Consider the following 7069-nt stretch of genomic DNA (forward strand, 5'->3'; position numbering starts at 1 on the left):
TGTGTGTGTGTGTGTGTGTGTGTGTGTGTGTGTGTGTGTGTGTGTGTGTGTGTGTCGTGGGAGCCCCAAATCTGAACGGGCACTGGCGTAGTGTTTGCCTATTCCAAAGAATTCACTCGGTTCCATAGGCAGAGACTTCGGTTTATTAGACTTATGGGAGTTGCTGACTGTGGCTGGCCAGCTGGAAATCCTTTCCGCCACAGGGTACATACAAGTTGTATAGTGAACAGATCAAAGTAGAGGTATAAATCATTTGCATGTTTATGTGTAAACCCTCACCCAGCTGACCTAACTCAGTACGTGGGAGATCTGGCTGAGTAGATAAGTTTATCTACTGCTACTCTCCCGGTGCCAGAGTACTTTAACACCAGTGTGCTAATTAGGGTCCCTGCTTCCTCCATTTGTCTTAAAGGGGATGTTTGTCTTAAAGGGGACATGCCAGTTCCTTGGGTAACTACCTTGGCCAGGGGTAGTTTTCCAGTGGGGAAGGGGAAGTCTGGTATGCACGAGGAGAGGGAATAGGGCTATGCCCAGCATTTACCCTTCAACATGGTATCTAAGGACTGAGCCCTGGGCATGCTAATATTTAGGGAAGGATCACAGGAGAGATAGTTATAATACAACATATAGTAAGTGCTATTAATAGAATTGAAATAATTTCAGGAATCCTGGTTGTATTCCAGGAACTTCTAAGCCACTTCTAAGCCAGTCAGCAAAATCCTCCAGAAAGAGGTAATGGGTTATGTCTAAAGGACGACTAGGAACTGGCAAATAGGAAACGGGGGAGACGCGCCGGGGGAAATGGAACTGTGAAGTCCACAAGAAAGAGAGGACATGAAACAGGAATTTCACTGTCCCTTTTCACTCCAACTTCTCTGTCACACTTGTCCTGTCTGAGGAATGACTACAGGCATTTTTGAGAAGATAAATTAGATTTTAAATTTGGATTTGGTGGGCAATATTTATGTCGCTTCTAGTCATTTCTGTGTGGAATGAAGTCATTAGGCATCTAATCGTGTAACTTCTAGAACATACCCCGCAGAGGACACATCACACAAAAGCTTAGTTCCCTGAGATAGGTCCCGAAAACAAAAATCCTCTTTTCAAAGACAGGAATTCCTGGTTCCTGATAAAACTGATCTAAACGTTACCCAATCGGAAATGGAATTCTGAAAGTCCGGCTCCCTTACAGGCATTTTTGATAATTTTTGATAAAAGCTAAGATTTTTGATAAAAGTTGGTTAAGACACTTCCAACTCCAAAGCAGAGGTGTTAACTCCACAGGTCCCCGGGTTCTTCTCAGGCAGTGTTTCCTGAGGGCTTTTCTCTGCGGACTTCTCTATGTAAATATAGAGAAGTACATTTTCTATGTACATTTTCTATGTAATTCCTCTTCTGAGTCCAAAATAAGCTTTTGAAGAACGAGTTTCAGAGGTTAAATCTTTGGCAGATTGGGAAAGCACAGGGATGGAGAAACTGAGGACAGCATCTGGTTCTTGAGGAGGCCAATTTTAAAGAGGCCAAGAAAAGGGAGGAGCGAACTGGGAGGGAGAAAGGAAAAGACGCAGGAAATAAAACGTGAAAAAGGAATTGTGAAAAAGGAATTGAAAAGTATCAGCAGCCACTTGCATATAAACAAAGTGGCACAGTAGAGTCATGCTGGGCCGGAGGGCAATGGGTGGAAACCATCCTTAGCTAAATCTTCTTCAGAGTGTCTCATTAGTTAAGTTTGACTATTAAACCTTTGCTATGGGTTCCCGACAGTTGGTAATACTGAGTCAAATCCATCATGAGATCTTGCATATTGCATTCGATTTCATGGAGAAGGGGGAGATGATAAATTCCACATTTACTTCCATATGTCTTCCTGTAAAGGGGCTTTCAAATTATTACCTACTTAGGTTTTGATTGATTATGTACTACAAATAGATGTAAATATAACACAATTCAAACAAATTATTGTTAGCACACATTTTGAATAACAGCAAATAAAATCAGACTTCAGTATTTATATCTGTTTGGTGCATGGTATGATAGAAGGATCAAGGAAAAACTAAATAGGAAGTGACACTGTTCTCGGGTGAAATTCTGTGGGAGATGTGGATTGGCACTATGAATACAGGGAGATAAAGGACCGATGTAAAATCTTCCACAGCTAAAGAAGGGGACTGCTCATCTCTCTTTTTAAAGGAATGTTGGTAAGTATTAAATTACTATGATTTTTAGATTCCTGTGATAGAAGTCACTGTGTCTTCAGAAGAATTTAAACTTACGAAAAATGCTAGGCTGAAAAAATGTGGTAGGGGATATCACATTTGTCAAAATTATTTTAGAGGGGTAAGAACATCCCCAAAGCAGTGATGAGTACAAAGTAGGGCCACCTACAGTCAGCACAACATTCTCCTCCTTTTTAATAACTTGCTGTTTTATTGCAGTGAGAAAATAACTGAGAGATGTGTCAGGTTCTTACCATTGTTCTCCACTGGTTGCTTCCCATTTCGCTTGCTTTTTTAATTGTTTCTATGTCCCTGTTTGTGTCTTTTTTGGTTATTTCTTGATGCCCAGTAAAGAGGACAGTGCTGACAATTTAAGCATTCCATAAATATTTATTATTATTTTCTTCTGTTTATTTTTTCCTTCCTCAAACTATAAGCAAAAAAAGAATTGTTTTCTTGAAGCCACTTACATCCCTTTTCTGCAGACCCGCAGGAAACATAAACAACTGCTGAGTGAATTGGCTCTGTGGAGATGAAACATTTGTTCAGTTACCTTTCCTAAATGCAAGAATAGTTCTACATTATCATTGAACTATGGTAGTCATTGAACTTATTTTTAGATACAGTAAACTCCCAGCCCGAGGGCCTGGGTAGCTCAGTCGGTAGAGCATCAGACTTTTAATCTGAGGGTCCAGGGTTCAAGTCCCTGTCCAGGCGTTTGGGGTTTATCCTTAATTTACATTTATTCTCTTGAAAAAGGAAATTTGGGTTAATAACGTTTGACAACTTTTACCTGCCTAGCGTGAGGAAACGCCAAGAAGTCAGTTACCTTCAACCTTAGTCACTAGCTAAGGTTTGCTACTTTATTCCAAGCGGAAGGTGACTTAAGCAGTTTTTAAGTTCCTGAGGAAGTGTACCAAAGGCTTACAGCCCATGGAAGATCAGAGAGCTTCGTCTCTAGAGGAGGTGTTTTTAAAAAGGAACTCGAAACTGTATTGAGTAGTCACCATGTCAACACCTAGGACCTTTACTTTAGATTCCCAGACAAGGGCTGGCGGGTTAGGACGCAACTTAATAACACGATGCCCACACGTTCGGATCTGCGAGCCGGCCAGTTGCCCCCGGGGTAAAAAAATAAAACAGGTGACACAGCACAGGCAACTCCTTGAGTTTCACGTTCCTTATCCGAACGTTTGCATAGCTTGCACACCTAAAGATAAAAGGTAGCAGTTGCAAACAAGAAAGGTGTCCTTTTATATTTCTCTTTTTTGACAAAACGGAATCCAACAGAAATTGTAGCTACCATGTAATGACGAGCTATAAACCCGGTTTATTATACTTTAGGGGCACCATCCTCTGGAAAATCTTGCGCCCTTGCAAGCAAATAAAAAAATTATTTTATCCAAACTATTGTCTATGAGATTTTCTGACACAAACAAATGAGATGGTTAACACGATTCATCTCTGGGGACGGCGGAATTGGTCCCACAACTCCTCAGATTCCGCCGGAGAAGGCTTCGCCCAGTCTTTTGCTCGGCTCGCTGCTCCTTGGTTCCTTCTGACCAACAAGGGGCTGCGGCGTGAGGGGGACTGTGGGACTTTCAAGCTCGAACACTCCCTGGCAGGTTGGAAGAGTGCACACCTAGAGGTGATGACCTAAGACCATCTGGTTGTCGGGTAGCAGATTTCCGACCTGTATGGTAAAAAAAGGGCCGGTATAAACCATCAGAGACTAAAAGAAATAAAAAAGATGAATATTTTCTCAGCACCAAAAGGTGATCTTAATTATTAAAGGGAACAATGCAAGACCTCACGTGTCAGCTAGCAAAGTGGCGCAGCGGGAGTGTGCTGGGCCCGTAGACCAGAGGTCGATGGATCGAAACCATCCTCTGCTACAAACTTTCTGAGCACCCCCCGCCAGCTTGGGATTTTACTCGAATTTACTTAACCATTCCTAGCAATAATCACTCTCATATGTAATCTCTCATTTATAATGATCATGGTCGTTTTTTCTTTCCCACCTTTCTTTGAAATCCTGCCATTCTCCCTCCAGAGGTTAATGGATCGAAACCATCCTCTGCTACAAGCTTTCTGAGCACCCCCCGCCAGCTTGGGGTTTTACTCGAATTTACTTAACCATTCCTAGCAATAATCACTCTCATATGTAATCTCTGATTTATAATGATCATGGTCGTTTTTTCTTTCCCACCTTTCTTTGAAATCCTGCCATTCTCCCACAAAATAATTCCAAAACTCATCTGCCTATCTGACTGTGGCATACTACCTGGCAAAGTAAAATTCCTTCCCCCCTGCTGTCCAACAAAACAATTGAAATTTATTCATTCAATTGAGGTATTCCTGTATCCGCAATTTCATGGAGAAGGAAGTGACAAATTCCACATTTACTTCTGATTCTCGCCAGGACATTCTCTTCCCTATTAATGATTTGCTTTTTTCTTACATCCATAAATATTTGATCAACTTTAATAACTTTATTAAAACTCCCAACTAGTTGCTTTTCACTTCGGTGTCATCACTTTTGTTGGTTTTCTTTGTCATTGAAAAGGTTCTTTTCGGGTGCCCCATGAACAGGTGCATATTAATTGTTCAATAAACGTTGAAAAGATAATCTGTTGGTCCTACCTCTTGAGTCTCACCTTCTACAAACTGTAGGTAAGTAAATAATAAGGATTCTTGTGTTATAGTATTTTACATTCCTTAGAAGGAATGGTTTCTTAGTGCAAACAGAGCAAGTAACAGCTCACCAGTGAATACCAAGCAATGCTCAGAGTACATGAATACACTTCTGTTCAATGGCAGCCCATAGAATCTAAACCATCCTGGGTCCAGGAATGAATTTACAATATCAACGAACAATAATGATTTCGCTGAAACCATTTCTGAATAGGAATACGAGTGCCTTCTCAGGGCCTATGTGGCTTAATTGGTCGAGCACCAGACTTTTACTTACTTTGAAAATCAGGGGTTTAAAAAAAAAAAAAAGTTAGGGTAAACTCTTGTCCAGATGTAGTGGTATTTTCTCCCTTGTGTAGCAAGCTTCCTCTCTATGTACTTGAAAGGCTGTACTTAAGGAACTATACCCAAAGTATTTCATACACACTTGGTTGTGATTTAAATGGTAAATCTAAAGCATCTTGGAAGGTGGTGAGTGTATTTTGTATGTGGAAGACATGGATCATAGATGGCCAGAGGGCAATCAGGTAGGCAGCCTCCAAGATGACCCCCAATGATCACTACCTCCTGATATTCATGCCCTGTGTAGTTCCTGACCTTATTGTATCAGGGTTGGTCTTTGTGACCAATATTAAGTGATGGATCTGTCTCTGGAGAAGCCCATGTAGAAATGAGGCTTCCTGTCAACGTCCACTAGAGAGTTTGGAAGGCACTCCCGCAGACCCAGTCAAGCCTTAGGATGACTAGATGCCTAACTGGCTTCTTGATTGCAACCCCATGAGAGACCCTGAACTAGAACTACCCAGATAAGATCCCCCTGAATTTCTGACCCACAGACAATGTGAGATGATAAATGTTTGTTGTTTTAAATCATTAAGTTTGGGGTCATTTGTTACAGTAATAGATACATAATACAAATCTCAAACCAGGCTTAGGACTTAAGGATTCCTGGACTATCCAGGAAATGCACATCCAGGAAAACTATGTGCTACAGGTCCACCTCGTGGCTTTAACTTCTCAGAATGAGGATATTTTCCGTTTCCTTCACTCTGGATTCCTAAGTGGCAAGATAACTTTTCCTGCAGTTTACTGGGGGTGATGGTTAAAGTTTCTCTCTATGTCATTGTTAATCTGAATGTATACCATCAGGGACATGTGCTAATATAGGGTGGTTTTCCATTTTGAGTAGCTCCCAGTGACTTCAGTTTGCCTCAATTTAGAAACTGACAAAATATAAGTCCAATTTTCCCTCCATGAGCAAGAGCTCCGAAAGCAAAAACGATTTGGTGTTATGGTGTGCTCTGCTTACCTGTGCTCTCATTTCCTTTTAGAATTTTTTTTACATGACTCCTAGGTGTCTTCAATGTTTCATTACTGTCATTTTCTAAAATAAACTTTTAAAGAATTGATTTAGAAAATAGCTTAATAAAAATACAAGTCAAACGGGTAGAGGTAAATGAATTTTCTCATGGGGAGTCTATAAATAACCTCCATCTAGATCAAGAAATAAAATATTACCGGCATCTCAGAAACTTCCTTTATTCTACCTTTCAGTCACTTTTCCCTTCTTCCTCTAAGGTAACCACCATCCTGATTTCTAACACCAGAGTTTAATTCTTCTTCTCCTTAAAATTTGTGCAAATGCAGGCATACCGTTTGCCCTCTTTTGTGTCTGGCCTCTTTTATTCAATTATGCCTGTAAATTAATTCATATTATTAAGTATAGCAGTAGTTTCTCCATTTTCATGGCAGTAGAATGTTCCATTGTATTTATATTACACAGTTTATTTATTCTACTGTTGATGGACATTTACGCTGTTTCCATTTGGGGGCTATTACAAGTAAACAATGAAAATGAGAATATTTCTGTATATATCATGATGTGTACATGTAGGCATTTTTGCTGAGATTATACATAGTAGTAAAATTGTTGTATCACTGGGAATGCATAGGTTCAACATTATGAGATATTGCCAAACAGACTTCCAAAGTTGTGATAATGATTTCCACTCTTTTTAATTTTACCATCCTGCTAGGTGTATAGTGGTAACTCAATGTGTTTTTTTTTGTTTGTTTGTTTGTTTGTTTTGTCTTTTGTCTGCAACGGATCGCAACCCTCAGTGTTGCCCCCGTACCGGACCGGGGACCGGCAACAGGAT

At 40.4% G+C, this 7069-nt stretch overlaps 1 non-coding gene across 1 annotated transcript; it reads left to right on the top strand.

Annotated features, from left to right (window-relative positions):
* The first annotated feature begins 2860 nt into the window (after positions 1-2860).
* Positions 2861-2933, top strand: TRNAK-UUU. Its single transcript has one exon. It is a non-coding gene; the product is annotated as a tRNA-Lys (tRNA).
* The last annotated feature ends 4136 nt before the right edge of the window (positions 2934-7069 follow it).

The sequence above is a fragment of the Galeopterus variegatus genome, unplaced genomic scaffold (assembly GCF_000696425.1).
Source record: "Galeopterus variegatus unplaced genomic scaffold, G_variegatus-3.0.2 Scaffold2496, whole genome shotgun sequence".
Taxonomy (NCBI): domain Eukaryota; kingdom Metazoa; phylum Chordata; class Mammalia; order Dermoptera; family Cynocephalidae; genus Galeopterus; species Galeopterus variegatus.